Source organism: Podarcis melisellensis, assembly GCF_964234715.1.
Source record: "Podarcis melisellensis genome assembly, chromosome: 6".
Lineage (NCBI taxonomy): Eukaryota > Metazoa > Chordata > Lepidosauria > Squamata > Lacertidae > Podarcis > Podarcis melisellensis.
The window spans coordinates 20,366,436-20,392,526 of record NC_138538.1 but is presented as its reverse complement, the minus strand read 5'-3'; positions in this window follow the sequence as shown (position 1 = coordinate 20,392,526).

The window sequence follows — 26,091 nt, the reverse complement described above, 5'->3', positions numbered from 1 at the left end:
CCATGGCCTTTCTGGTGTGGGTAAGGGTTGTAAGAGCCCCGCTGGCGCCACCCTCTCCCCTTTCGCTCGCTGGCACCTGTCGCAACCCCTGACATATTCCCGTACATCCTCCCTCACCTTGGGCCACCAAAACTCCCTGGTAACCAACCACATGGTTTTGTGCTGTCCAAAATGCCCCGCTGTGGGGCTATCATGCAACTGCTTGAGTACTCTGCCCCTCAGTTCCCCATCGGGTATGTACAGTGCCCCTTTGTAATACAACGCCCCACTCTTTTCTTCAAACCCCCCTGTGTTCTCCTCTGTCCTCCTGAGTTCTCTGAGTTTCTCTTGGGCGTATTCGTCGTTCTCCGTACCCTCTAACAGTTCTTTCTGCCCCACCAAAGCCGCCCCACACACCCAGCGGTCTTCAGGGATTACGTGCCTTGCTTCCGGCGCGCCCTCCCCCTCTAAGTACTCAGGCTTTCTGGAAAGAGCGTCCGCCCTTACGTTCTCGGACCCTGGCACGTAACGAATCTCAAAATTGAATTTGGAGAACTCCTGGGCCCATCTCACTTGTCTCTGGTTCAGCACTCGGGCTGTTCTCCAGTACTCCAGATTTTTGTGGTCAGTCTGGACTTGAACCTTGTGCTGCGCCCCAATCAGCAAGTGCCGCCATCTCCGGAATGCTTCATGAATGGCGAGCAGTTCTCGGTCGTATACTGTGTAGTTCCTCTCGGATTTGTTCAACTTCCGCGAGAAGAATGCACACGGTCTCCATTCAGACGCATCTTTCCCCGGCTGGAGAAGCACGGCCCCTACCGCTCGGTCTGACGCGTCCGTCTCCACTCGCATTGGTTGCCGTAGATCCACGTGCAAAAGTTGCTCCTCCGACGCAAACGCTGCCTTTAAGCGTTCGAATGCCCCTTGCGCTTCTTCCGTCCAAGCAAATTTTTTCTTGCTGCTAAGACAATCCGTGATGGGCGCTGTTAAATGGGCAAAGTTCTTGATGAACTTCCTATAGAAGTTTCCGAAGCCCAGGAACCTTTGCACGTCCTTCTTGGTCTTTGGTGTTTTCCATTCCAGTACCGCTTGAACCTTGCTGGGATCCATAGCCAACCCCTTGTCAGACAACCGGTACCCCAGGAATTCCACCTCCCTGCTATGAAACTGGCATTTCTCCAGTTTCACCCACAGCCGATTTTCTCGCAGTTTGCTCAGTACTTCTCTAACATCTCGCACATGCTGCTCCTCATTCTCTGAGTACACCAGGACGTCATCTAAGAACGCCACGCAGTTCTTGTAAAGCAATGGCCCCAGGACGTGATTCATGAATGATTGAAAGCAGGCGGAGCCCCCTTGTAATCCAAAAGGCATAACTAGGTACTCAAACGCCCCCAAGGGGGTGAACATAGTGGTCTTCCACTCATCCCCCTTCCTCACACATATCAAGTTATATGCCCCCCTAAGGTCCAGCTTGGTAAAAATCTTCCCTTTTCTCACCCGTGTCAGAATGTCATCAATTCTGGGCATAGGGAAAGTCACTGGTTCTGACACAGCATTTAGGGCCCTGAAATCACACACAAGCCTGGGTTTGCCCGTGTTTTTTTTTGTCCACAAAGAACACTGGGCTGCCCCCCACCGCTCGTGACTCTCTGATGAAACCTCGCTTGAGGTTCTTGTCAATGAACTCCCTTAACTCCTGCATCTCACGGTCTGACATGGCATACAGCTTGCCCACTGGCAATTGTGCTCCTGGAAGTAAGGTGATTTGACAGTCAAAGGGTCTGTGTGGGGGCAGTTTATCTGCTTCCTTTTCACTGAAGACGTCAATCAAATCAGCGTATTGTGGTGGCACCTTCCCCTTGTCAGTCACTTCCATCCCTGCTAGAGTGGCTCTGGCCCCTGCCTGACCCTCTCCCTCCTTGCAGTGTTCTAGGCAATGTGCTGAACCAAAGGAAACCACCCTCTGATGCCAGCCTACTAGCGGATCGTGTAGTGCCAGCCAGCTCATTCCCAGAATGATGGGAGCTCCTCCCAAGGTGGCTACATTAAACGCTATCAGTTCTGTGTGTCTTGCCACCCTCATAATCATTGGTACAGTCTGTTGGCTCACTTCTCCCCCCAATAGTTCCCTCCCATCAATCGTGGTTACTTGCAAAGGCTTACTTAATGGGAGAGTTTGTATCTGGTGTTCAGCAGCAAACTCCTTACTCATGAAATTACAGGAGCTGCCTGAATCCAATAGCGCTTTTATCTTTAGTGGGTGTCCGTTTGACAGTTCCAGCAACACCTCTATCACAAGCGCTGGTCTTGGAGGTTCCGGCGTGGGCACATTCACTACTCCCTGGCCTGGCTGCTGTGCCCTGATGTTGGCAACCAGGCGTTGGCTTTTACTTGCTCCTCTATTTCTCCTTCCTCCTTTCCCCCAACAGTTCCCGCCATGCCCTGCCATTCCTTCCTTTGCGGACAAACTCTGGCAAAGTGCCCTGGCTGTTGGCAGAGATAACATCTCTTGGCACTCTTTCCCTCCTTCTTCCGCCCTTCACTGGTGTTTGAAACTGCGCGCGCGCGCGCTGTTCCCAGTTCCATCGGCTCTGCGGGCGGGAAAGACTGCTCCGGAATCTCTGGAATGCGGAAGTCCTTCCAACGTTCCCCCTTTCCTTCCCGCTTTTCCAAAGCTCTTGCTTCTTGGCGCGCTCCTATGGACAGTGCAGATTTAGTCAGCTGATCCATAGACTCCGCCCTGGGCGCCCGGGAAAGTTCATCTTTCACGGTCGGAGAGAGCCCTTCTTCAAATAACATTTGAATAGGTTCACTTGCTAGATCGCACCCCAGTCTATGAATAAGCATAGTGAACTCAGTCCAGTACTCACGTACAGATCGGCTCCCCTGTTTGCACCCCATCAACTGCCTCCGCACCACCCCCTGCTCAATCTCGCTGGAAAACATCAAGTCCATGGCGCGAAAAAACTTCCTCGTGTCCTTTAAGATATCATTATTGGCTGCCATCAGGGGTCGAACCCAGTCCCTCGCCCCTCCCTCTAGATGGCTAATTACGTACGCCACTCTAGAGTTCTCATCGGTGAAGTCATCAAACAGTAGATTGAGAGCATATTGCATCTCCGTTCTAAAGGCTTGATAGTTCCTGGGATCCCCCCCAAATCTCTGCACCAATCCAGGCACCTTTCTGGCAAGTGGGGCGGTTTTCCCCTTATCCGCATCTTGAGCCCTCCTCTCCTCAAGCCTCGCCGTTTGCAGCGCGAGCTGGACCTCCATCGCCCTGTACCTTTCCTCCAGGCTTGGACCTGCTCCAGCTCCAGCTCCTGCGGTTCCGGCTGGTTCGCTCATGATGCCCTCTGCTTGCACAAGCTGCTTTCAAAGACTGTCAGATTGCTATGATGGGATAATGAGCTGCTTGTGCGTAAAAGCTTGATCCCTCTGGTGTTTGGCTGGTCAACCAAACCAAGGCACTAACGGAGCCTCCCAAGGCGTGACTCCGTTAGTCGCTGGTAGAATCTGACAGTGGGCGTCTATGAAATTTACGCCAACATAAAAGTTGTTTCACGGACATGCGCCTTCGTGACTCTCTGCGTGACAGCTTCCGGCGAAGGGTGGGAGTTGCCAACGGGGGTCTTGTTACCTCTGCACTATTCTCACTAGAAGTATCCCAGAGCCCTCCCTCCTCCGACTCCCCTTCTGCCGTAGCTTCTGCTCTCCCCCTGCTGGTTCCCTCCTCCGCTGCAGAATCTCTCCGAGTCTGCTGGAGCCTCTGCACCATCTCTCTTTCCGATGGCAGTTCCCTGACAGGGCCCTTCCTCCCAGGGAACTCTGGGAATTGTGTGGTGCAGAGGGGAACCAGGGTAGATGGGACCAGAGGTGTATCTAGGCTCCCTTGCGCCCTTGGCAAGGAGCTGAATCGACACCTCTGAAGCCGGGAGAGACCATGGACCAGAAACTCAAGATTTTCACTGAGGAGAGGCCCATGGAGGGCTGCTGCAACAGACCATGTCACCGACCACATTCCTTCGCTGAGGCACCCAGAAGAACTTGCATGCCTCACCACTCCAAGCCAGAATGGAGAGGTGGAATTTGGGGGTGGGGTTGGTGGACCTGGGCCTGCACCCTTAGCAAGGGCCAACCTGGTCAACTTCTTGTTACACCCCAGCAATCCATCTGTGTCCCTGTCATGAATGAAGAGTTTGGGTGTAATCCTTGACGCCTCCCTTTCCATGGAGGCGCAGGTTACAGCAACAGCTAAGGCAACATTTTTCCATCTTTGCCACATCAAGCAATTGGTCCCTTACCTTTCCCACCCCGATCTGGCCACAGTGACCATGCGACCGTCCATGCGGCGGTCACCTCCAGGCTTGACTACTATAATTCGCTCTACGCAGGGCTGTCCTTGAAACTGTCCCACAAACTCCAGCGGGTGCAGAATGCTGCAGCGAGGCTCCTCATGGGGTCCCTGCCATGGGAGCATATTCACCCAGTGCTTTACCAGTTGCACTGGCTCCCGGTGGAGTGTAGAGTCAGGTTCAAGGTGTGGGTTTGGACCTTGAAAGCCCTTTGTGGCTTAGGGGCCCTCGTATTTACAGGACCACCTCTCTTGGTATGCCCCACAGAGGACCTTAAGGTCCATGAATAACCATAGCTTAGTGGTCCCAGGCCCTAAGGAAGTCAGACTATCCTCCACCAGGGCCAGGGCCTTTTCAGTGATGGCTCCGACCTGGTGGAATGCTCTGTCCCATGAGACTAGGGCCCTTCAGGATTTAACCTCCTTCTGTCGGGCCTGTAAGACAGAGCTATTCCGCCTTGGCTTTAATTTGAATTCAGCCTAATCTTTTATTTCCTTTCTCTTCCCTCCCCCTCCCCTTTTATGGAGATTACCCGCTCTGAGACCCGACAGCTAATTCTCCCCTGGCCTCCTCGCTGGCCCAAGTAGGACTAATTCAGCCAGCTAGCCCTGGTGACTATCTAATGCTTATTACATGGATTTTCCCCCAACTGATTTCCCCAAACTTTGAATTTTATTGTTATCCATGTTTTTATACTGTATTTTATGCTGCTTCTACAATTAAGTGTTTTAAATTTGTTGTTAGCCACCCTGAGCCCTGTTTTCTGAACCGGGAAGGGCGGGGTATAAATTATTATTATTATTATTATTATTATTATTATTATTATTATTATTATTACACCAGTGTATGGAACTGCCATGCAGCAGCATTTTGAAACAGCACCTACACATCTGCTGTAATTCATGAGGTGGCCCCAAATTCTGCAATGTCAGTGAAGCTGACATTGTGAAATACACACCTGCGCACATGCAGCCTTCAGATCTCAAACTCCGTGATGCATTGCCCTTGCAAATGGAAGCGCATGCTTGAGAACATCTGATCTTTAATTGAAGAGAGTGATTGACAATACTGAAGTCCCGACGAGGCAAAAGGAGCCGGATAAAATGCAAATAGGTAGGCAGATTTTACACAAAGATCTACTGCTTGGGACTCAGAAAATGGAATTCTAAATAGGATTCCTTCTGCAGGTTTTACACCTCACCAATCATATTATCTGTTGCGGGTCCAGCTATCAAATGACTGTGTGTGTGTGTGTGTGTGTGTGTGTGTGTGTGTGTGTGTGAAATGCCAATAGGCAGCCTTCTGTCCCCACGGCGCTGGTGCCAGCTAAAACTCCCCTGTCAAGGATGGATCACTCCTGACTGACAGGGTGTTTTCTTTCTCTCCCTCCCCACTGAGAAATATTCATGCCATTGTAGTTAGGCTCCTTAGTTTCCTCCAGAATTTTATTTCATCTCTTTCATAACCTTTTAAATTAATAAAAGCTCTCAAGTAATGAGATGTGGGGGTATAAAAAAAATAAATTCCTTTCCTCTTAATAAAAGTCACTTCCCCAAAATGTGCAAAACTCACGAAAGAGCAAATTCCATCTGGATGACTCAGGGAAGAAATGCCACAGAAGTTCTAATGAAGCAAGCACAATGACGTATATCAGTGAAGCATGAGATGGGTGCAAAAAGTGGGGGGACAAAGGAAGGAGTGGAGCAAAACAGAAACAACAAAACAAAACAGCATTATTCAGAATGGGCCACCTGGTTGTTGAACCAAGGACACCTGAAGGTGAAATCTCTACTGTCACCAAGCAGTAGAGATGCATGAACCGTTCGATTTCAATTTCAAGTTTTTCCATTCTTAAGAGTTGTGCCTAACATTAGTATTGGTCAGAGTAGACCCACTGAAAGAATGGACATGACTCACTTCAGTGCATTAATTTCAGTGTGTCTCCTCTGAGTACAGTGGTACTTTGGGTTACAGACGCTTCAGGTTACAGATGCTTTAGGTTACAGACCCTGCTAACCCAGAAATAGTACTTCGGATTAAGAACTTTGCTTCAGGATGAGAATAGAAATCGTGCTCCAGCGGCATGGCAGCAGCGGGAGGCCCCATTAGCTAAAGTGGTGCTTCAGGTTAAGTACAGTTTCAGGTTAAGAACGGACCTCCGGAATGAATTAAGCTCTTAACCCGAGGTTCCACTGTATAACTTAGCAGAGTACAACTCCTAAATCCAGTTCACATTTCTGCTCCAAGTCTGACTTACTAATCTTTTAAGAAAAATATCCTCATAAAAATGCATCAATATTTTAGTGTGAAATTCTCCTAAAGTACTCATTTTTGTATGCAGTGTTGTGTACATATTTTTGCAAGCAATTGCCCCCAAAGATCATGCAATTTTGTTTGCTATTTTCACAAACTTGTGCGCATTATTATTATGTTTTGCACACTTTGCCCCTTTTTGCATTTTTTTCTATGCGTTGTTCACTTAGTGAACTGTTAAATGGACACCTTTCATGGATGCTTTAGCTGGGATTCCTGCATTACAGAGGGTTGGACTAGATGATCCTCAGGATCCCTCCAACTTTAGAATTGTACGATTCTAACTGCACTGCAAAATTCAGAAAAGTGCAAATTTTCTGAAAGGATAATTCTGTTCCAGTTTGTGCATTTGATTTGATAAGTAGGTTCTCATTAAAATGCAAAGAACATTGAATTTCTATCTCATCCTTACTTAGCAGCAGCCAGTCTTTCAGAATGCAGCAGAGGAGGGTAGTGAAAAGGTGCAAAGTCGCCCCATTATCCCAATTAAGGGTAGAGATGGAGGAGAAATTTTATTCAGTTCGCATTTAAAAGTGAATAATTAATTTTGCACTTTCTGAAACAGCATAAGAACCAAAACACAGCAAACCTTTGACATTTGCACTTATCCTACAGTTCTACATCTAAACAACGATGACCAAGATATACATTTTGGGTACCGTATTTTTCGCTCTATAACACGCACCCGACCATAACACGCACATAGTTTTTAGAGGAAGAAAACAAGAAAAAAAATATTCTAAACGAAACAGTGGATGTATGATTTTTGTGGTTCATGCTGTGGCCACAGACATGTGATCTGACAGTGAGTTTGGTGTAGCCCAATGCAAAAATCCTGAGGATCCATGGGGATCCATGCTTTGTAACCACGTTTTTGCACCACTGCAGCCTCAGGCAACAGTGGGTGCGTGATTTTTTTTTGGTGCAAGATGTAGCCATGGACATGCTATGTGATCTGATGGTGAATTTGGGGTGACCCAGTGCAAAAATCCTGAGGATCCATGTGGATCCGTGCTTTGTAACCACGTTTTAAGTGGGGAGGGAAGGAAAAACACAGAAGGGACAAGGAGCACGAGAGGGGTGGGTGGAGAAGGATGCTGCTAATAATGCAGGAGAGGGGTTTAAGGGGAGAAGGAACACGCGTGGGGTGGGTGGAGAAGGATGCTGCTAATAATGAAGAAGAGGGGTATAAGGAGAGAAGGCTCCTCTCCTCTCCCACTTTGCTCCTTTAAAGCAAGCAGGCTCTGCTTTTCTTCCTCCTCCCTGCTCATCCCCGGCTTAGCAAGCTGAAAAACTTTGCTGCTATGTAGCGAGCTGAGTGGGGAGGAGAGAGGGACAGAGAGCCTGCTTGCTTTAAAGGAACCAACCAGACAGGAGCTGCTTACACTCATGTAAGCGGCTCCTCTCCTCTCCCGCTTTGCTCCTTTAAAGAAGCAGGATCTCTCTCCCTCTCTCCTCCCCACTCAGCAGCTCTTCTCCCACTTTGCTGTTTCAAAGCGAGCCACGGAGGAAGGAAGGAAGGGGAACCATGGATCCTCTACTCATGACTGCAGCAGATTCCCCCCCCCCCCGCCACCTATAGGCATTTCCTCCATAACACGCACAGACATTTTCCCTTACTTTCTAGGAGAAAAAAAGGGAGTGTTATGGTGCAAAAAATACGGTAATTGGTTTCCAGTGTTTTGTTCTGGCAAGCTTTCCCAGCTGGATAAATGGGTCTGAGAGAGGAAGGGAAAGGAGAATGTTAGCCGCTTAGAGACTCCTTCGGGTAGTGATAAAGCGGGATATCAAATCCAAACTCTTCTTCTTCTGCTGAAGAATACTGGGAACTGTAGTTTGTTAAGGGTGCTGAGAGTTAAGAGACCTCAGTTCCCCTAAGAGAGATAAAATTTCCAGAGTAATTTACAAGAGGGGCCCTTCCTCCCAGGGAACTCTGGGAATTGTGTGGTGCAGAGGGGAACCAGGGTAGATGGGACCAGAGGTGTATCTAGGCTCCCTTGCGCCCTTGGCAAGGAGCTGAATCGACACCTCTGAAGCCGGGAGAGACCATGGACCAGAAACTCAAGATTTTCACTGAGGAGAGGCCCATGGAGGGCTGCTGCAACAGACCATGTCACCGACCACATTCCTTCGCTGAGGCACCCAGAAGAACTTGCATGCCTCACCACTCCAAGCCAGAATGGAGAGGTGGAATTTGGGGGTGGGGTTGGTGGACCTGGGCCTGCACCCTTAGCAAGGGCCAACCTGGTCAACTTCTTGTTACACCCCAGCAATCCATCTGTGTCCCTGTCATGAATGAAGAGTTTGGGTGTAATCCTTGACGCCTCCCTTTCCATGGAGGCGCAGGTTACAGCAACAGCTAAGGCAACATTTTTCCATCTTTGCCACATCAAGCAATTGGTCCCTTACCTTTCCCACCCCGATCTGGCCACAGTGACCATGCGACCGTCCATGCGGCGGTCACCTCCAGGCTTGACTACTATAATTCGCTCTACGCAGGGCTGTCCTTGAAACTGTCCCACAAACTCCAGCGGGTGCAGAATGCTGCAGCGAGGCTCCTCACGGGGTCCCTGCCATGGGAGCATATTCACCCAGTGCTTTACCAGTTGCACTGGCTCCCGGTGGAGTGTAGAGTCAGGTTCAAGGTGTGGGTTTGGACCTTGAAAGCCCTTTGTGGCTTAGGGGCCCTCGTATTTACAGGACCACCTCTCTTGGTATGCCCCACAGAGGACCTTAAGGTCCATGAATAACCATAGCTTAGTGGTCCCAGGCCCTAAGGAAGTCAGACTATCCTCCACCAGGGCCAGGGCCTTTTCAGTGATGGCTCCGACCTGGTGGAGTGCTCTGTCCCATGAGACTAGGGCCCATGATTTTTTTTTTGGTGCAAGATGTAGCCATGGACATGCTATGTGATCTGATGGTGAATTTGGGGTGACCCAGTGCAAAAATCCTGAGGATCCATGTGGATCCGTGCTTTGTAACCACGTTTTAAGTGGGGAGGGAAGGAAAAACACAGAAGGGACAAGGAGCACGAGAGGGGTGGGTGGAGAAGGATGCTGCTAATAATGCAGGAGAGGGGTTTAAGGGGAGAAGGAACACGCGTGGGGTGGGTGGAGAAGGATGCTGCTAATAATGAAGAAGAGGGGTATAATGAGAGAAGGCTCCTCTCCTCTCCCACTTTGCTCCTTTAAAGCAAGCAGGCTCTGCTTTTCTTCCTCCTCCCTGCTCATCCCCGGCTTAGCAAGCTGAAAAACTTTGCTGCTATGTAGCGAGCTGAGTGGGGAGGAGAGAGGGACAGAGAGCCTGCTTGCTTTAAAGGAACCAACCAGACAGGAGCTGCTTACACTCATGTAAGCGGCTCCTCTCCTCTCCCGCTTTGCTCCTTTAAAGAAGCAGGATCTCTCTCCCTCTCTCCTCCCCACTCAGCAGCTCTTCTCCCACTTTGCTGTTTCAAAGCGAGCCACGGAGGAGGGAAGGAAGGGGAACCATGGATCCTCTACTCATGACTGCAGCAGATCCCCCCCCCCCCCCGCCACCTATAGGCATTTCCTCCATAACACGCACAGACATTTTCCCTTACTTTCTAGGAGGAAAAAAGTGAGTGTTATGGTGCAAAAAATACGGTAATTGGTTTCCAGTGTTTTGTTCTGGCAAGCTTTCCCAGCTGGATAAATGGGTCTGGGCAACAAATGTCTATTTTGTATGGTTTTAGTTTTGTTTTAAATGTGTTCACTTGTTTTTAGTTGGTTTTTATTGTGATCATCTCAAGATGGTTGTATAGAAGCTAATTTTAAAAAATGAGCATGATGATAGCAATAAGACATTATGGGAAAGTACAGTGGTACCTTGGGTTACATACGCTTCAGGTTACATATGCTTCAGGTTACAGACCCTGATAACCCAGAAATAGTACCTCAGGTTAAGAACTTTGCTTCAGGATGAGAACAGAAATTGTGCTCCTGCAGCGCGGCAGCAGCAGGAGCCATTAGCTAAAGTGGTGCTTCAGGTTAAGAACAGTTTCAGGTTAACTATGGACCTCCGGAACGTATTAAGTACTTAACCTGAGGTACCTCTGTATGCATAAGAATGAATCTATCAGCAAGAATACACAGGGTAGCAGGTCCAGTTCAGCTGTACTGGGCATCAACGCTGCAGGAGGGCACCATAACAGTGCTGTAGAAGAGAGTGTGAGAGGCAGGGTGCGCCAAATTTTAGTGTTGCACAGAGTGCTGCTGAAATATGAGAGCCCAAAGTCTGCTACTGAGAGGAGATGGGGCACTGATCCTGCACCTCTGACGATCCACAGCCTAAAACACGTCTCAGGATGCCTGATCTCATTTGTGAAATTCCCTCATCGAGGTCTCCTCATTATTAATGTTCAGGAGGAATTTAATAACATTCCTGTTCATCCAGGCATTTAATGGCTGAAAGACACTGTTCCTGGCAACCTAGGAAATATTAGCTGTGAGGATAGGTGATGGCTTTAACATCTCTTTAGATGTTTCTAATTTTTTCTACATGCTTAAAAATACGTTTTGTATTTAACTTCTGACTGTACTGTTTTAACATTTTGGGTTTTGCGGCCTGAAACCCCTTCAGGAGGAAGGGCGCAGGATAGAAATGGAATAAGTAATAATAAAAATGACAGTGCCAGGCCTGTGGGAAAGGAATACCTGAAGAGATTTCTAGCGTATGGAGAGGCGTCTAAGTCTACGAAGTCCACTATCTCCTTAGAAATATAGTACACTTGCTACATGTACTGTGGTGTCAGGTCAGAAGTTCTCTACCCATTACAGGTAGAGATCAAAGTCCTTCCACAACAAAGCTGCCCAGATGAAAAGCAGGAGTTCATCACCACCCGCCCCCCTTTTATAAAACTGTGAACTTGAGACTGGCATGTGGGACCTGCCCATCATGTCCACTGAGACACAGTAATTGGTTTTTAGGCAATTGGCCCAAGGAAAATGCTATTGAAATGTCCAACAGATAAACGTCTTCAGAAACGGCAGTGATGCTGGTAGTTCTGTTTGTGCGTTTCAGATAACGAAGGCGATCTAACAACTTCCTGACAGATAATTAAATGCATTACTCTGAGTTAACCACCCTAGTTTGGCTGATTCCAGACGGGCGCTAGCCTTTCAGGAGCATGCATAGACGTTCTGCAGTATCTCAGGAAGTTAATGCACCACGCACACACAACGCTATGCATAATAGAGGTTCCCTCCGGGAATCATCACGCCGGTGCTGAACTGCATTTTGTAAATGATTTTTGTACAGATATCCAGGAGACTCAGATTGGTGAACTGGTCGTGTACGTAGAGAAATAACTGTAGGCCTAAGGACAAAACTCATTTTAGACAGCCACTGTACTAAATGATCACACAGAGCCTGCCGGTGCTTCTTTTAACTTCCTGGTGCTGCAATAAAAATGCAGTTGACTGCATATAAAAGCAGTGTAGTAGGAGAAGAAATCAGGAGCCTCTTTTTTTATATGGCTGAATAAATGGTCCTGGTCTAAAGAGTGAGTCATGTAGATAGATATTACACAGCGAGCCATCAAAACCTTGCTTTGGCATAGTCGCTTCACTCAGTTGTTCAAGGGAGATTTCAATATGAATGTACTTCAGGCCTAAGTCAGTGAATTACACAGGATTCAGCTATATTAGTAAAAAACAAACAAAGCACAATGTTTTGAATGTGTTTTAAACATGCAACACCAGATGGCAGTGGAGAGCAAAAAAAAATTCTATGTGATTTTTACATAGCGGGGTTTTTTTCTTTTGTTATAATGATTTAATTATTAATAGTGCCCCCCCCCCGTGTGTACATCCATCCAATATTCCCAAGCAATGCTCTGGTGGAACCTTCTCTGTTGATGTTTTCATCTGGCAGTAGCTGGTTGCTTCCTTTAGGAGGAGAGTTGAGGGTAAGCAAGGTTACCCCCCAAAGTTTTATTTCTTCTGCAGAGTTATGGTTGGTAGACTAACTGCACCAGGAAGATTCAAATCTTGCCTGTGCCATAAACTTAAGGCTATGTGTACATTAGCAGCTTAAAACACAGCAAGGTTGTCTCCCTTGTACCCCCTGCCCCAGAGTTTTTAGGTTGCATCGTTACATCTTTGTAAACAGCAGAGAGGAGGCAGGGATATTGTCATCAGATGCACATTACTTGCAACACATACACCCCAAACTCCTATTGAGTGAAGCTATCGTCTGCACATGTGCAATGGATACTTCAAATGGGCATACCTCAGCTTAACCATGGCTTGCATTTTCAAATCAGATGGCAGATGATTTGAGGGGAAATGCAGCCAACAGCAGTATTTCTTGAGAAACAACAGGTTCCATAGGAATTGTGGCTAACATAGGTGGCCTCACCTTCAAACGCCAGCAGTTGGATCCATTGTAAATAGTAATGCGTGCATAGCATCCCTGTGTGGTCTTATGCAAGCTACTATTTATATATTTATTTTTAAAAAGTAAGTATTTTTTTAAAATTATCCATGTAACTCAAATAACAAAATAGAAATTCATGAGACAAACACATAAAAACTAAATCGAACCAATCCGAGGCTGGCATGGGATGTTACATTCACTACAAGAAATGATAAAGCTGGTTATCCAGATATTTGCGATACGGTGCACAGTTGAGAGGAGAGTAAGAAATGAGAGAGCAAGTCAGTATTTCTAAAACTCAGGGGGGAAAGTGCATCTGCAGTAAATGGGTCAATATCACTCTCTCTGTTGAGTGTTCAGAGGCTGTATTGCTGCGTGTATAGCCTAAACAGTATCACTCATGCATAAAGAGCAGGACTGGGGAAACCATTAAGGCTTTGCAGATGTAGAAAGACAAGTTTAGCAAATAAAAATAAAAAATTCTAATGGCGGGAACTCCATAAACAGCTCAGTGAGGACAAGGACTGAGTGTGCTTGGTGGCCACTTGGTGGCCAGGCTGAATGTTAGCAACAGCAGGAAGAGGAAACTGGGAGGGAGAGGGAATGAAACTGGCTACCCTGATCAGGAACACTTCATTCTGCAACGTCGTGTTGCGTGATAAAATCAACGAAACAGCATTTAACAATAAATACAAATAATGTCCCCAGCTTTCTACCTTGAAAAGGGTTTTTTTGCATACTTTTTTTTCAATACACAAGTGTGCTAAGTGATCTAAAATACATTCTGTAATATGACTTACTTAGTAATTCATAATAATAATAATAATAATAATAATAATAATAATAATAATAATATCTTTATTGTCATTGTCATAATTCAACTCCATTTTGTATGTTTTGACCAAAGCTAATTCATGCTACATGACCAATCTATGTAATATGGTTCCTTCCTTAAAATTGCTGCTGCCCTGATCAAACAATGACACTACATTCATGTTATGGCAGTCTCATCAAACCTGACTAGCATGATATGATAACAAGTGTTAGCTCATCCTTCTCCAAAGTGGTACCCTTCAACTGTTTTGGATTACAACTCCCATCAGTACCAGCCAGCATGGCCAATAACCAGGGATGTTGGGAGCTGTATTCAATAATAATAATAATAATAATAATAATAATAATAATAATAATAATAATAATAAAATTTATTTGTACCCCGCCCATCTGGCTGGGTTTCCCCAGCCACTTTGGGCAGCTTCCAACAAAGATTTAAAATACATTAAATGTTTCAATAGCACCAGGGGTGATCTTCTAAGGTTGTAGGTATTCAGGTATATTTCTTGGCTCTCTTTATTAAGCCTATCTGTATTAGATAGCCAAAAGGCAGAAGAGTGGCAATTTATGCACACACTGCAAAGAATAACCATTTTCTTTTTCTTTTGAAGGAATGAAAAAATGGAGTGATTCTCTTCCTATAGCTATTTATGCAGCTTTGGCCTTTTTTATTTATCAGAATATTTTTGAATGATCCATTAGGGTGTTTACATACAATCAATATGGCCTGGGGTACCAGACAAGATTAAAACTGTGCCATAGTGTCTCATTGATGATAATACGTTTTAAAGATTCTTGTTCAAGGAAATGTTTTGCATTGCCAGTAAGCTTCAATCCTAGACAGCAATATTGATTTGAATGTCAATCTCTGGATTCTTGAGTTACTTTCCATACAAAATGGAGGAAAAAATACCTTGGGGGGAGCAGATAAATAGATGTGCTTTTGTATCTGATGTGAGTCTGCCGTTCCCATTCATCTTGCTTCATGCCATCCTGAAGAATTAAATTGTTTCATTTTCCATTGTATCATAATGTAGATTGATAGGGATCTCAGTTCTGAGAGCCTGTCTTTACGCAGCCAAAACTATCCACCCACCTTCAAGAAATCTTCAGGGGGAAGGACCCTCAAGGTTGGACCCCAGATGGTACAAAGAAGACTGAGCATGCTCAGTGGGCACGGAATGCTGTCAGGGTTCAGCCCTTCCCACAACTGGAAACTGAGGTCCCACTTGCAAGGCCAGTCCAAGACATTTTGGCATCTGAGGCGACCCACAAAATGGTTCCTCCCCCCCCCCCCCCAGGAAGAAAGGGTGAGTGAAGATCTCCATTGGGAACAGTGGGGGAAATCAAATCAATGTTAAAGGTAAAGGTAAAGGGACCCCTGACCATTAGTTCCAGTCGTGGCCGACTGGGGTTGCGGCGCTCATCTCGCTTTATTGGCCAAGGGAGCCGGCGTACAGCTTCCGGATCATGTGGCCAGCATGACTAAGCCGCTTCTGGTGAACCAGAGCAGCACACAGAAACACTGTTTACCTTCCCGCTGGAGCGGTACCTATTTATCTACTTGCACTTTGATGTGCTTTCGAACTGCTAGGTTGGCAGAAGCTGGGACCGAGCAACGGGAGCTCACCCCATCGTGGGGATTCGAACCACCGGCCTGCCAATCGGCAAGCCCTAGGCTCTGTGGTTTAACCCACAGTGCCACCCACATCCCAAATCAACGTTACCCAATGGCTGAAGTGGGAATCAAAGGCTATTTGTGGGGGGTGGGACAAACTCTGAATCATGCCAGGCAGACACAGAGCCCACGTGATCCCAGAGGGAAACCCCCTCTATTTCCTCCCTAGGGGTGGGAGGAGACCAGCAGCACCTCTTATTCACCACTGTGGCCACTGTAGAGGTGGCATTGAGGGTACCTGCCAAGCAGGTGGCAGATCCGGCCTCCAAGGAGCATGTAACTGCCACCATGGCAGCAACAAAGCATTCCTTGGGGGCAACTGCCTCACCTGCCTCATGGGTGGGCTGGCCCTGCCCACCTTCATAACCAACTGGCTGAAATTTGGCCAGCACTTGTTTCCTCTGCTGTTGCCTCAGGCTTCCTCTAGACAAGCAGTAGAATAAGGTGCTGGAATCCTGAAGTGGTAGAATTAACTGTATCACTTCAGACTTGAATGGATGGGTGAGGGTACCCATTTTATTGCTTTCCCATGTACATAGCTTCATGAAAGGGAAGGAGGAACTGTTGCCTGGTTTGTTTAGCAGTGCCTGTGGGGCACAAGAACATCACATGTGTATCCTGCAGTGCTGGGTTTGATAGTAGTTTCTCTTTCCTCAAGGCAAAACGCTGGAATCCTGTGCTGCCCTCTGAATTGAGATGATTTGAGGACTGGGAAAAATTGTGGAAAGTAAATCTGAAATTTACAGATTGTTCTCTTTTGAAAGAAAATTACATGAAAATGAGGTATAGATGGTATATTACACCAGTACAGATAGCAAAAATGTACAAAACCGAGTCAAACATTTGTTGGAAATGTAAAGAAAAAGAAGGGACTTTTTATCATATGTGGTGGGAGTGTAGAGAAGTTAAAAAAAATTGGGAAATGATATACAATGAACTGAAAAAAATGTTTAAAATGACATTTGTAAAAAAAAACCAGAAGCATTTTTGTTAGGGATTCTAGGACAAGACCTGTCAAGAAAAATAATGAACTTATTTATGTATGCTACAACAGCGGCAAGAGTCTTGATAGCACAAGGATGGAAGAATTAGGAAATCCCAACAAAAGAACAGTGGCAAGAAAAATTGATGATTTCTGCAGAACTGGGTAAATTGACATACAAATGTACATACAAGGACAACTGTGACTATATGGAAGAATGGGAGCTTTTTACAAATTATCTAAAAAGACAACAAAATGAACTGGATTCCTTGGCAGGGTTTGAATAAACACACACAAATTTGTTGGTTGATAATATGATAGAAAGGTAACACAAGTTTATAACATGCAGAGAATAATATGTGCTGAGAAATCAGAGGAGCTGAGGGAAGTCTCAGGGGAGAGGGGGGTTGATGGGGTGGGGGGGAAAGGGAAAAAATAATGAATATGATATGTTTTGAAATTTTGTTATGTTGTTATATTTTTAAAAATATTTTTTTAAAAAAGAGATGTATTCTGGGTTTGTTTGTTTATTTCATATATTTATATCCCACTCTGGCATTCTCACAATTGCTAACAGTGGCTTGGACTCTAGAACATAACTCCAGAGTTTTTAAGAACTCCGTTCTTGCGGAGCAAAGATTCCTTCATTGCTTTGAGTTCCTCTGGGGCCACATCTGCCATGGCTGCTGGGAAAGGTGCAGGGGGCAGGAGACGGAGACTGATCAGTTGATGGGAAGCGAATGGATCCTGGAAACAGCACACCCAGCACTGTGTTAAAAGTTTTGAGAAAATAAAATAAAGGCCATTTCCTGTGGCTTGGAAAGCAAGCTTGTGGATGTGGTGGGCTTCTTCTTATTCATTCCTTGCCCACTTCCATTTATCAGAGATGCACGAGGGCCTGAGAGACAGTAGCACAGCAGCCTTGAAAGCTTTGATACCTGGTAACTGAGTGGAGAGCTCGGGCTGTTCCTCCTCCACTGTCAGAGGCAATATGCCTCTGAATTGTGCTCATGTCCTGCTTGCAGGCTTCCCACAGACATCTGGTTGGCCACTGTGAGAACGAGGACCATTGGCCTGATCCAGCAGGCTCTCCTTGCATTCTTAGAAGAAGAAGTAGAAGAAGAAGAAGAGTTTGGATTTGATATCCCTCTTTACCACTACCCGAAGGAGTCCCAAAGTTGCTAACATTCTACTTTCCCTTCCTCCCCCACAACAAACACTCTGTGAGGTGAGTGGGGCTGAGAGACTTCAGAAAAGTGTGACTGGCCCAGGGTCACCCAGCAGCTGCATGTGGAGGAGCGGGGAATCAAACCCAGTTCACCAGATTACGAGACTACTGCTCTTAACCACTACACCACACTGGCTCTCTTAGGGAGAGGAGAAGAGAGGAGAGGAGAAGCAGCATGCGGTGGTACAGCAGGAACCCCCAGAGAGCATCTTGCCTAGGGCCTTCCTCAAACTTGGCAGCACCAATGATGGCTAACAAACTGAATTTCATTGAGAATCAAGTGCAACTAATAAGATGGTTTCCCACTCCCACCTGCTACAAATGGCACGTTTCCCTACATTTCAAAGCACACCTGCCAGAAGTTGGTGTGTGTGTGTGTGTGTGTAAAACATAATCTCCTGGGGAGGCCATCCTAAAACCTCTCAAGGCAACACACCATGTTCCACAACTGCTGCTAACCTTAGGGTGGGAAGAAGCATCTGTTCGGGTGTTTGCAACCAAATCTTTTGCTGTATTGCAAGATTTTAACAAAACGGAGAGATAAATAGTAAAACAGACTGTAGCTTTTGTATTGTGGGTTTTTGTTTTTAAAGTACAGGAGGAACTTTTATATTCCCCTGCTACGCAGACTTCAGTTCAGTGTTGTTTGCATTTTGGAAGAGGAACAGAAGTACTGCTTGAAGTTTGTAGGATGCCTGGACTCCCACTCTTAATTCCTGAACCCCTTTTCCAATTCCAGGGTTCCAGACATTGAATTTAGCATGCTTAAAAATCAACCCAGGAGCCGGCCTGCTGATAAAGGGAGTGGCTCAGTGCCAGAGAGCAAATAAGAGCCCCCACCCCAACTCAGAATTAATGAGAAAGCCAAAAGTCTTTGAAGGAGAGCAGTTGTTTGAAGGATTGCAATTTGCCTGATGTAAGCTGAAGGAAAAGTTAGTTATGGTTTGCAAGCAGCATCAAGCTGGAGAAAGGGGCATCAAACTGCTGGCAGCAGTGGGAGAAATGGAACCCTCCTAGAGTGTGATTCTGGAAGCCCCTCCATCGTAGGCCCAAGTTGCATATATGTGTAGATAAACCATATATCATAAAGACACCACGGTCTCCCCTGTGCCTCTTTTCCAAAGGAAACACAAACCCAGGATAATCTTCTGGAACCCCTGGAATCTTGTACTGCTGTGGAGATTTGGGTGGCGTTTAACAGTACATTAAATTTTAGCCTAAAAATAAAGATAATGACTTAAGTGACCAGATTTCTGAATTGTATATCACTTTTCTTTTTCCAGTAGAGAGTTTCAGAATCTGACATTGGAATATACTTGATATTTTAAATATATTCAAGCCAACTTGTCACCCTGGTCTTTAATCTTTAAGTAAAACATTGATAATGACCTCAGCTAAGATCACACCATCACCCTCAATAAGGGGGGGGGATCTGGGGGGTGCATGGGTGTTATTCGTTTACATATGTGCAGTTTTTAAATTGGTTATTACCTAGAATTGATCCTGAGCAAATTTACATTATGAAGCAAAGGTAAAAAAAACACAACCCAGGCCAGGTTAAAACTGACCCTCTGTCAACCCTGATTTCGCATAGGAACTCTGAAGATGAAATGCAATTTGATATGGTGTGAATGAAAGCCATGAAGTATTGCCCTTAATACAAAGTGTATGCTGATGAATTCTATTTTTTAATAAAATGCCTTCTAATTTTTCATGGTCAGGACAGACACGCCGATCCATATATTCATAGAGGCAAGTTTTGCATCTCATCACTTGCACACAGTTGGGTCAGAACCAATCTGCTTTAATCTGATTTTATTGGAAACTTCGTAGGAGGTTTAATCTATCATTACTGAGCCAAGCCTATGGCATAGGACAGGCTAGACGTTTTAGTTTAACAAATAATTGGATTTTTAAAAAAAGAAAAAAAGAACTGTCTCTGCAGCTGAATAAAGCTTAGAAAACCTGCCAGTAATATGAGGTGCAATTGAATTATTAAAGAATAGTGTAGGTGTTATTAGAAAACTCCTTTGTGTCATCCAAAAGTTATGGGCACCATTACAAGATTGCTATACAACAGAAGCTTACTGAGGACATAAGAACTTAAGAAAAGCCTGATGAATCAGGCCACTGGCCTATCTAGTCTAGCATCCTGTTCTCACAGTGGCCAACCAGATGTCTGTGGGAAGTCCACAAGAAGGAACTGAGCACAAGAGCACTCTCCCCTCTTGCAGTTTCCAGCAACTGGTATTCAGAAATATACTGCCTCTTCTTCTTCTTTGGCGATCACTCGTGGCCAAATAAGGTTGTCTTCTATGGGCACAGTTTTAACAGTGAGTCCGTAAGGGACAGTGGATGCAAATTCTGGATCCACACGTCCTTCCACAGTGGGAAACAGCGGAGCAAGCCGATCGGGCGACTGGGGCGGTGCGCGTGCTCTGTGCCCAGGGGTGGGGTCAGCTGCCTACAGAGACGGGGTCAGCTGCCCGCAGGGCAAGCCAGGGCAGGATGCTCCACGGTGCCTCTGGAGTCTGCCTGTCTCCTCCCACTCAGCCGCCCTACAGCTGAGGGGGAGGCGGCGGGCAGACCGTTTGGGGCAGTGCAGAACTTGCGGGTGCTCAAGCCACACGTCACTCCTAGAAGAGATGCGTGACTCAGGTGCGCTGCAGGCTTCACAGTGAGTGCCACCCAGCATTTTGTCACCCCCCTCAGTGGTGACACCTAGGGCGCTCCGCCCCCACCGCACCCCCCTTCCTCCACCACTGACTGTGGGGACATAGGTTTCCGGGTGGGAGCTGATCACAATGAGGGTTTGCCAAGCATGCCTTCCTCTTAGCATGTTTCTCCCTTTCGTCCTGAGTTCGAGCATCTTCAAAGCCCATGACACTTTTGGTACAGGCTGTTCTCCAATCAGAGCACTCGCAGGCCAGTGTTTCCCAGTTGTTGGTGTTTATGCTACATTTTGTTTTGCCTTGAGAGAGTCTTTAAACCTCTTTTGTTGAGGTTTAAATACTGCCGTTAACAGCCTTCGTGAATCTGTCTAAACGTCTGTCCCTGGGTCCTAGTGTTATGATAGATGGAGAAAAAACTTTTCTCTATGCCATGCATAGTTTTACATACTTTCATCATGTCACCTCTGCAAACTGAAAAGTCCCAAATAGGTTCAAATAATAAACTCTTCCCCTCTCTTTTCGTAGTTTCAGCAGCAAGCAAAGAGTAAGCTGTGCATCATTTCTTGACTGTAAGCAAGGATCGTTCCAGGGTTGCATGTTTCTCTGCATTGTAATTAAAACTGCCCTGACAGTAAGTCACCACAAATCAAGAGTGATTTACATGCTGGCAGTGAACTGTCTGCCATCAGAGAAGTGCCAGAGTCATTGCACTCAGCGCTACTATGCTTTGGCTTTTTCACACTGGAAAGTCCTCCTGAACACGGTGGCTTTTTCCTATCCATTTTTAAGATCGCCATTACAACAGCATTGAATCTGACCTCGGCCTTTGAGCCATTTAATGCAATTAAAAAGCAAAGCAAAGCAAATGCTGTTTCTAAAACCATAAAAATTGAGCACAAACAGAAGCATTTAACTTAATGGGAATCTATGAAGCCACATTAGACAAGGAAACACAGGTCTCCTGATATTAATATCACTTTTGTTTTGCAATAGTGTCCCTTGTTCCACAAATAAAACTTTAATAAGCTGTTTATACTGCAATATCATGTGGTGTAAAGGAAGGGCCATATAGCTCAGTGGTAGAACATCTGCATTGCTTGCAGAAAGTGCAGGTTCAATCTCTGGTATCTCCAAGCAGGATTGGGAATGCTTCCTTTCTGAAACCTTAGAGAGCCTCTGTCAGTCAGTGTGGACTATACTAAGCTAGATAGGAGAAAGTCCGGGCTATGTACTTATTGTGGGGCACGGGTGGCACTGTGGATTAAACCACAGAGCCCAGGGCTTGCCGATCAGAAGGTCAGCAGTTGGAATCCCTGCGACGGGGTGAGCTCCTGTTGCTCGGTCCCTGCTCCTCCAACCTAGCAGTTCGAAAGCACGTCAAAGTGCAAGTAGATAAATAGAGACCACTCCAGCGGGAAGGTAAATGGTGTTTCCGTGCGCTGCTCTGATTCGCCAGAAGCGGTTTAGTCATGCTGGCCACATGACCCGGAAGCTGTACGCCGGCTCCCTCGGCCAATAAAGTGAGATGAGTGCCGCAACCTCAGAGTCGGCCCCGGCTGGACCTATTGGCCAGGGGTCCCTTTATGTACTTATTACCTTTTTCCATTTCAGGAGTTTCTCTGTTATTCCAAACAGAAAGTCCCTTGCTGATCTTTCCCTGTTCCTGTCCCTCTGATCCACACCGCCCAGAATATATTTCTCTCACTTCTCAATCATATGTCAATTACTGGATGAATATGATTTCTTCTTTTACTTTACAGGAAAAGAGAGACAATTGCCACAAGTAGTAAGCTAGAATCTGTTTTATCGGATTGTACTTCTCTTCCCATCCATAATCAATTGGACCTCAGAGCAATTTGTTACACCCGAGTTGCATTTGTGGCAACATCCATCTAAGGCATGCTTTTGAATTATTTATTGGAAAATTAAATGGCAAAATGTCAGGTAGCTGAAGTTAAAAATTTCTGCAATTGATGAATATACCGGTAATATTTTTCATGTGTTACTAATACATGTAATTCTCTTCCCCTGTAACCACTTCATTCCTCCCCCTGCCACATGAATGGGCAGCACCTTGATCTGACTGATGCACACATCTAAATCTTTAACCTCATCTACTTACCTGTATACTTTGTCTGAACAACACGACCCATCTCCATCCTGAGACCTTCTTTGTCCATGGTCTTGACACCTCCACTACTGCTTCCCATAATCTATCAGTCTAGATCTACCGTATTTTTCGCCCTATAGGACGCACCGTCCCATAAGGTGCACCTAGTTTTTTGGGGGGGAAATAAAGGGGAAAAAATTATTTTCCCCCAGGCGCAGGGCTGGGGCGGGGGAGGCCCGAGCTTCCCCAGACCCCAGACCCCCAAAAGGCAGCTCTCTGCAAGCCGTGGGAGCCCAGCGCTGGCTCCCGCTGCTTGCGGAGAGGTCTACGAAGCCTGGACGCGCTGAGCTCAGCGCGCGCAGGCTTCGGCATGCAGGCAACTCTCCGCAAGCATTGGGAGTGCTCCCGCTGCTTGCGGAGAGGTCCGCGAAGCCTGCATTCGCCCCGTAGGACGCACACACATTTCCCCTTCATTTTTGGAGGGGAAAAGTGCGTCCTATAGGGCGAAAAATACAGTAATTTATTCTCCTGTCTGATTTCATAGCTTGAATCTGGTCCCTAGTCTTCTCTTGACTTCTGTTCCACAAACCAGAATCACATTCCAGATTCCATTCCCAGAAGAACTTGCTGTTCTGCAGATAACGCTAACTGGAGTCTACCAGGAGCCTGGATGTAGGGTTTACCAGATCTATAAATAAGAATTCCTGGCTAGAAATTAATCTGTTTAAACCCAAAAGGCACGCAGAAATGAGTGATTTGCTTTATCTGTTTCCTAGCTCAGGGCAGCATCTAAGCTATTTGCAATCCAGTATAAAAACACCTTTCAAATTCCATCAAGGAAGGTCTTAACCTGGCAACCCAAAGAGTGTCCACTTGGGTCACACTCAGGAGAACATTCCCTAGGCAGGAAGCAACAACTTAAAAGGTTATCTCCCTTGGGACCACCCTCTAAGACAGGGGTGAGCAAACTTTTTCAGCAGGGGGCCAGTCCACTGTCCCTCAGATCTTGTGGGTGGCCAGACTATATTTGGGGAGGGGGAGAATGAATGAATTCCTATGCCCCACAAATAACCCAGGGATGCATTTTAAATAAAAGGACACATTCTACTCATGTAAAAACACGCTGATTCCCAGACCATCTGCTGGCCGGATTTAGAAGGCGATTGGGCCGGATCGGGCCCCCGGACCTTAGTTTGCCTACCCATGCTCTAAGTGGAAGAACTTTAAATGATGGTCATAAAGTCTGGGTAAGTTCTTATCAGGAGAGGCAGCCAATCAGGTATTGTGTTCTTCAACCATATAAAGTGTGGCAGGTTTAAAGCAGGATTGTACATCCACAGGTGTGCATCAGAATTCCTGACCCGTATAAGCATTTCCTGGATACGGGCTTAATGCCTGTGACTACCTCTTCACATGTGTTTGTGTGGGTATCATTCACAAAATAAATTTCAGTGGTGACTTCTTTCCAGATTCCATTGCTTTCACATCTTGCATCCATCAGATTGGAGCAAAATACAATATAAGCCATTTTCTTCTTTTTTTAAAAAAAAAAAAAAAGGAGGAAAAAAGCTCCCTTAGCAGGTCACCTTCAATAGAGAGAGCTGGTTGCTATGGCTGGGGACTAATGAGGTATTGATTTTTATCTTGAGAGCTGGTGACTGACAGAAATTTCCCCTCCAGTAGTCTGTGCAATGAAAATCGTAAGCTGCTGTTACAGCTGTCTTACTTCTTCTGGGAGACGGGGAGAGATGATTTAAAAGAGAATCCATATGTGGCAATACTTTGCCAGCACCTCATAATGCCCGTTTGTTCCATTTTAATTTACAATTATAACCCACTCAGGTTCAATGCAAGTGACATTTTAAAAGAGGTGTGTGTGTAATACGGTCCAACCCTATGCGAGTTTACTTAAAAGTAAGTCCCACTGCATTCGGGATCAGCAGCTACACCAACACAGCTATTTTAGGTCTCTAGCTTCAGGAATTATTGCATTTATTACTGTGGTACCTCGGGTTAAGTACTTAATTCGTTCTGGAGGTCCGTTCTTAACTTGAAACTGTTCTTAACCTGAAGCACCACTTTAGCTAATGGGGCCTCCTGCTGCCACCGCACCACTGAAGCACAATTTCTGTTTTCATCCTGAAGTTCTTAACCTGAAGCACTATTTCTGGGTTAGCAGAGTCTGTAACCTGAAGCATATGTAACCTGACGCGTGTGTAACCCGAGGTACCACTGTACATTTATATCCCACCTTTTCTCTAAAGGTCATATACTTGGTTCTCATGCCTATCCCCCACATTTTATCCTCTCAACAACCATGTGAGGTAGGCTAGGTTGAGAGAGAGTGAATGGCCCAAGGTCACCCACTGAACTTCACCTTTCAGTAGGTAGTGGTTGAACTAGGCAATAGATACTGTTGCAGTAGACCAGAAGGTCATTTGCTGATATCAAGCACTCCCTGTCCACCAGATTATTTTTTACCATCCAGCCAGAGCCAACATTTTACAGGAGCTTCTGAGCAAGTTGGTATGGTCATGCTTATATTTGTGTTCATATTTGATCTAACATCAGTGGAAGTCTCTTTCTCCCCTCCCCCCGCTCCCATTCACCTTCAGTAAATCAAACAGTGTTTCGAAAGAAACAATAGTTAGATCAATGCCTGGATGCAGGCCACAATTTCTTAATAAAGATATTGGAAAACAATGTGCATACAGATTCGCTCCGTGAAGCTTTGAAAAATTAGCACATGCTGGATGCATTTTGACCAGCACTGTGCAAAATATTTCATCCTTTGTTTTTCTCCTTACCAGGCAGCTGGACTGAATGGATCTATTCAGATCTGGTCTTCCAGGCACTAGGGGATCCTGTCCCCAGAGCACACCCTCACTGCTGTTCTGCTTCTTCAGATGCTTTTGCCTGGCTGGGATTTGTCTTTGCACAGTGAAAATGTCTCTTGCTTGCCTGAATAGAGGATGGAGAGAGGGCTAGGGATGCAGGAGAAAATCAATTTCATTTGCATTTAAAGGTGAACCATCTTAACTTCCATTTATCATCATCATCATCATCATCATCATCATCATATTTACAGCCTGCCTTTTCCCCTGACAGGACAATCTATTAAAAACATACAGATAATTACAATAAAATCAGAATGGCACCAGTCAGTTCCCAAAAGCCTATTGGAATAAGAAGGACTTCTAAGGCCAACAAGGAAGAAGTCGCTCACTTCTCTAGGGAGGGAATTACGAAGTCCTTAGAAATCTGCACTTCTCCAAACCAGGTAATGTATATAAAAGTGCATATGCTAAGGTGCATAAAAATGCATATGTTCATGAAATAACATATAAATGTGTCTACAGGGAGAAATCCACAGTAAAGTGCAAATTAACTTTCACAAAATTTGGTGGGAGGCGGGTAATACAAACTGTTGTGGAAATATGGACTACTGAATTTAAGATTGTGACTGTTAGAAACTGAGAGAAACTGAAATGGACAGATTTGTCCATGCCTAGAGAGGTAGGTGGGTGGGTGGGTGTGTAAACCT